Here is a 6319-nt window from a genome sequence, read left to right as displayed (position 1 = left end):
TTCAGTTTCCTCAGGCTTTCTTTGCAATCCCTCATGGAGTTTTTCCAGTCTGTGTTGCTATCTCTCCTGAAGAACAGCAGAAAATCTAATTCTGAGGTAAGAAAGTAAAAAAAATAATAAGATAATATTTTGTTTAGTACTTATACTGTTCTAGATAATGTTGTATGAGTTATATCAGGTCAAATTGTAGTTTCTCTAGTAAAGAATGGTGTATCAACCTCCTGTTAATGTCAAAGCACCATGCTAATACAGCTAGCTAAACAATGGGTGACAGTGGTGGGGAAGGTTGTAACACGTGTTTTGAAAGTGTTACAATCATCCCCTTACATTCAAATAAGAACATTTTTGTGGAAAATCTCTCCTTGATGGCTGACGTGGCTGCATCAACGACAACGTTGAAGAATCCAACCTCCAACTTGCCAAGTGCATCACTGAAAGGCTCATCATGTGATTCATATGAGAAGTGGCACTTTGTGGACCTCTGCCTTTTTTGTTTTAAAACAGCCTCCACATTCATTTCTTCACAATTGTCTTTGGCCGCCATCTGTGGAGTCATTAAGCCACTTGCCCTGTAGCTCTGGAGATCCCGCTAAGTCTTCTTCAAAAGACTCAGAGCTAGGTCCACATGCATATTAGGAGACTGCATGAGTTTGCTGGCATGCTGTATTGCAGATAGCATGTCATACCAAACAACCGTGCAGATGCTGAAGCATTTCGACCCCACCTCCTGTCGTAAGAGTTGCCACCTTGTTTGTTGTCCAGACAAAGACTGTGCCCTCAGCCTTTATAGCAGGGTCTTTGGTGTGGTCTCTCACCTCAATTAAAGCCTCTCTCACGGCAGCTCCCTGGTACCTCATGGGCTCAACGCCCTTGACCTTGCTCTCCCATCTTGTTTCTGCCCACATCTTTAAGGTGATGCTCACATGGTTCTTCAGTATGGCCCATCTTTGGGTGGAGGCTGAAAATAACGTGTATAGCTTTTGCAGGGCACCAAAGTAACTTATAGCATCAACAGATCCCTTAGCAGCATCACACACAACTAAATTCAATGTATGCGCCACACATGGCACAAACAGACCTCTGGAATTATTTTCTAAGAGCCTGGCTTGAACTCCCTTATTTTTGCCTTTCATGTTTGCTCCGTTGTCATATGACTGTCCTCTGCAGTCTTCAAAAGGAATTGTCAGGATCATGGATGCCAAGTGATGGCCTGTGGACTCCTCTGCCACCAAAAATCCCATAAAATGTTCCCTAATATGGGGCTTCTCCATCAGTGACACCACTCTAATGACTACTGAAAACTGTTCTGTGTGGCTTATATCTGGGGTGCAGTCCAGAATTACTGAAAAAACTTTGCCTGCTTGATGTCATCCACTATAGCAGATATGATTTTGCTGATCAGCTTATTCTGCACATGATGGCCTAGGTAGCTGTTGTGACTTGCTGTTCCTCTTTTGACACAGTTAAAGTGATCTTTCATAATGGGATCAAACCTGGCCATAAGTTCGACCTCTTTGAGAAAATTCCAATTTGATGGTGTGAACGGTGTTTCTGTGTGTCCCCTTAAGAGCCAAATGTTGAACTGCCAGTGACTGCACGATAGCAGTGAGACGTATCAGCACTTCTCTCCATCTCACCCTCTCAGCCTGCAGAAGTGCCATCTCCAGCTTATCAATAGTTTTCCCACTTTTTAACCTCACTGAAAGTTCCTTCCATGCTTTCATGCAATTGAGGTGTTCTGGATTGTTTTAATGTGATGTGAGGTAATTGCCATCTTTTCACCACTTACTAATGTCTTCTTAAAATATTGGTGGTGGCAACTTCTCCCATCACACTCATTCCTACGGAAAACAAAGCCAGGTGGCACCTTACTTGGTCCTCTGCGAACCAGCTCAGTCCGAATCCTGTCAGTCAGTTGTGAGGGCCAGTTAGCAGGGTCGTTTGACAGAGGCTCATCCTCAGCAGTGGGGCTCAGTGGGGGTTCAGCTCCAGGCATTTCTATCAGACAGCATATTGGCACATTACTCAGAGCACATAGCAGTGGAACATAACACATAGGCCTACGCAGAAATTATCAGAAATATTAAAATTACATTAAATTGCAGTGGTCTTGTAGCCTAGGCATACCCCCTCCACACAAACACACACACACACATACAGACATATGCAAAAACCCACCTGAAGGCTCATGCTGGGTAGAAGTCGAGGCAAAGAGGTCTTCATCCTCAATATCAGATATTTGTAGAGATATTTGTGGAGACATATGTGTAGCTGAGGACATAGATGGTAGCTCATTGGGTCCGTTCTTTGTACGTGGATTACTCATCTAGCTGGATTTCATTGTTGACGATTTGATATGATCACGGAAAATTCCGTTGGCTAATTACAGGGTCTAACGTTAACCCAACTGATGGATATAAATAATAACTGAACTTGTAACAGTTTTGTTGCAAAGCACACTATTATGGTGAAATTAGATCTCGTGTTTGTTGAGTTAAAACCAAATTATTGTTGAATAAGCATAGCAAGCAAAAGGCTAACAAACGTAAGAGTTATACCCACCAATTAACATTAGGCCTTCATTCATGACATGGATACCGTAATTATACTGAAAACATAGTTGCATACCTTTATCTTTTGCTCATTTCTCCTCCTCTTCTTTTCTTTTTCTAAATTGGGCACCTGATGGCTTTGACCTTTTCCTGCCCATCTCTGTTTATTTGGCACTGACAATCAACAGATTTCCCATCCCCCCAACACTGTCACTCAACCAGAAGTCAAGACTAAACCAATTCACCTTGGTGACCACATAATCGTTTTGTATTACCTATTTTTATTAGCCATTTCACACAATTCAGAAAAACAAAAATGTGCAGGAACTATAGGCCTGTATTTATAATATTAATTATGAAATGTGCGTTATTTGGAAGAAAGTCGAGGTGTGACTGACTTTAGACCACTAATTCCATTAGAGTATTGCTCTATACAGTGGATCCCCCGTTCCCCCCCCATGTCCGTTCCATTTGGGAGAGACCCAGAGGTGAACTGTCCCCCGCGCCCCTTTCCCCTTTCCCCTTCTCACACAGCTTCTGTGCACGGCACCTTCTCTGCAAGCAGGGGCGCCTGCAGCTGCAGGGGGCGCCAATTTGCTAATTCCCCACACAGTGAAATGATAGATAATAGAAAACCGCTTCGCAGCGCAGAGGATTATTTTTATTTTTTTACTGCTCGTGCCGCGTGTCATAAAAAAATGCCGCCCCGGGCAATTGCTCGGTTCGCCCGTGCCAAAAACCGCTACTGCCACCAGGCATGGACTACAGGCCTGACCAATTTCATTTGTCACCATTGTGACTCTGATTATTGTTCTTGTCACCATTGTGACTTATAAGGGGAGACACGGCAGGCAAAAACATCGGGTTTTTTTCACTGGTCAATTTTGAGATTTTGGCCTATTTGTCTTCTTTCAGACTTGTGGTAAAAAAAAAAATCCAAAAAACACATTTAGGTCTTTATTTTATTACACTTTGTCTATTTGCGTCTGTAGATTTCTCCTAAATTCAACAAAAGTTGCCGTTCTAAATCAACATACTGCTCCGTGATCGCTGCCGGCACCCTGTCATCACATATACCGTTGGAAAGCTCTCTCTCTCCTGTACAATGTTGTCGGATCAAAATATGGTCATTTTCTTTTTTATCAGCAACCAGTCGTGAAAGTACAATGGAGCATTTAATTCTAAAAGCGAAATCTCTTTGGCTGATGTCAATTTCTGACAACGTGATTCGTTCAGATGCATCACGTGACGTGCTCTGACATGGGACCGTTTGTGTGTGTTTTTGACTGGTTTTAACGGGTTCTGTTCAGTTGAAGGCCATAAATGCTGTGTTATAAGTTTTGATGTCTTTTAGGTGGTTTGTATTGTTGTTGCTAGTGATTTGATAAGATATTGTGTCTGTAAATTAGCCTGGAAATCCAGACCTAAATCTAAAAGATTAATGGTCTGGCGTCGACTAATGAAAATCGCCCAGCTCGAGGGGCGGCACCAAGCATGCATTTGAAAATCTCACTGCACGCAGTTGGATAACACTACGACCAATCACAACAATAAACCCCATACGCTTAGCTACCAGCGGAGCTAACTGGTAGATTATACTCTTGCCGTATTCGGTCGGCAAAACAGCAAAAACGTCCTTCTTGCAAAGGAACGATTCGAGCAGCGTCTTCTGTTCCTGTTTTAGATAAAAAGCCAAGTCTAACTCGTTCATTGTAGTGGCCAAAGCCGTTTCAAACTACTGGTATTCATCCATAGCCATCTTGCAATGTTTACTAATGACTTCGATGTCACAGCGCTGTCGTCATCTGTTTAGCTCGCCTCTGGCCCGCCTATATCAGATAACCCGATGTGATTGGTGCAGCTCAGATCGAGGGGCATATTTAATAAGCATCATTACTCGACACCAGAGTAACTCGCTGAGCAAATTCAACTTGTGCTCTCGCGAGAACTCTGGATTACCAGGGTATCTGTAAATAGTTGTTTCCACTAAAAAAAGTATGAATTTTTACAATACAAATCTTTAAAGGCCGTTTTCTCACAATGGGTTTTTTCCTCATACTCTGAGCCAGAAATCTCCGCTTCAGCAGCACTTACATACTCCAAACTTTCCAGTTGTATTCTTATCTATATTCTTAAGGTTTTTACAGAGGAGTTTGCTCACATATCATTCAGATTCTGATTTATACAAAATTTTATACTTAAATGTGGGGCGAAATTATTTTTTTTATCGTTGACAAAAAAACCCCGATGTTTTTGCCTGCCGTGTCTCCCCTTATAAGTCACAATGGTGACAAGAACAATAATCAGAGTCACAATGGTGACAAATGAAATAGACCAATAATAGGTTTGTAAACATCCGGGATGCATGCGCATCGTGGTTGCAGAAAGACCCGTTTAACAGCTGATCATTACATGGATACGGTTAAGAATAATACTAATAGCTCGATTTAAAACATTTTTAATATATATTTGAGTTTATATTAAATTTTCGGAATGTTCTCCGCGTATTTTTTTTTACCACTTTTGGTCCCGACATGCGCAGTAGAACCTGCGTGACGCCGTGTGACGTAGGGTGATAATTCCCCTATTGGTCAGGCCTGTAGTGCATGCTGATATCTATGAGTTTTCTTTTTGTTTTGTTTTTTACCTGGGGTGTCTCCCCTCAAGAATGCATTTAAAGGGATAGTTCACTTTGAAATACATTTTTGGTATGTTTTAGCTTACCTCAAGGGCATCCAAGATGTAGGTGTCTTTTTTTCCGCAGTAGTTTCAATTTTGATATTTTTAGGTCAAACCGTTCTTGTCTGTCAGTCATATAATGCAGGTACCTCTTTTTGAATGTTTTATAAATTTTAGTTCAATAATATTTATTTAATATTTGATGAGATCTTTTGGTACTAAATACTGTTTGTGCAATAATGATGGTCCATCAATGACAAATTTACTTTTTTCTACTATTTTTTATTATTTATATTACAGAGTTATGGAGAAAAGGGTTTTAAATTCCAATGCAAAGAGGCAAATTAGAGTCATTTTGTGGCTATATAATAATTTCCATTTGTAATGCCATGGTTTACCCACTAGGTGCCTGTATGGCTCTTTATTAAATATATGTATCTACTAGTCTAGTTGCTCAAAAGAGTATTGCAGGTCTTAACTGCTTACTTTTTTTGTAGGTTTTGCATTTGAATAAATATTTAGACATGACTAAACACTAGATTTTTCAAATGATACATTTAAAAAAGTTTATAACTTGTTTCCTATTATATTTTAATGATACTTGTATAACACACACACAAGTGAATATTAATGAATGCAAGAAAATACTGAATTTAACCCAAGAAAAGTAACAAATTGTGCTAAAAAGGCAAACTGCATTCAACAAAATATATTTTCCTTATATGTACAGTAGGCTATATACATGTGATTTGATAGTGTATTAAGATCGAAATTATTATAAATAATATAATTTAATATATTGTTTGTATACTAGGGTAGGCATGAAAAATACAGTAGGCTACACTGCCTATCAAGTCAATCCCTGGATATTGAATTCATTGCTAATCATAAATAACCAGCTATATAGACAAACTTTATATTACTGTAATGGTCTTACTGTAATGTTTTAAACACACCCATTTTTCGTGTGTTTTGCTAAATTATAAATATTAATTAATAAATAAATAATAGAATATTATAACAAATTTTTGCAATTTTGTTGCACTGAACTATATAGCAAGAGTAGGAAAAAATCACAAAGTTTAATT

Source organism: Leuciscus leuciscus (assembly GCF_965113295.1).
Source record: "Leuciscus leuciscus genome assembly, chromosome: 4".
NCBI lineage: Eukaryota > Metazoa > Chordata > Actinopteri > Cypriniformes > Leuciscidae > Leuciscus > Leuciscus leuciscus.
Note: the sequence above shows the minus strand (reverse complement) of the source record.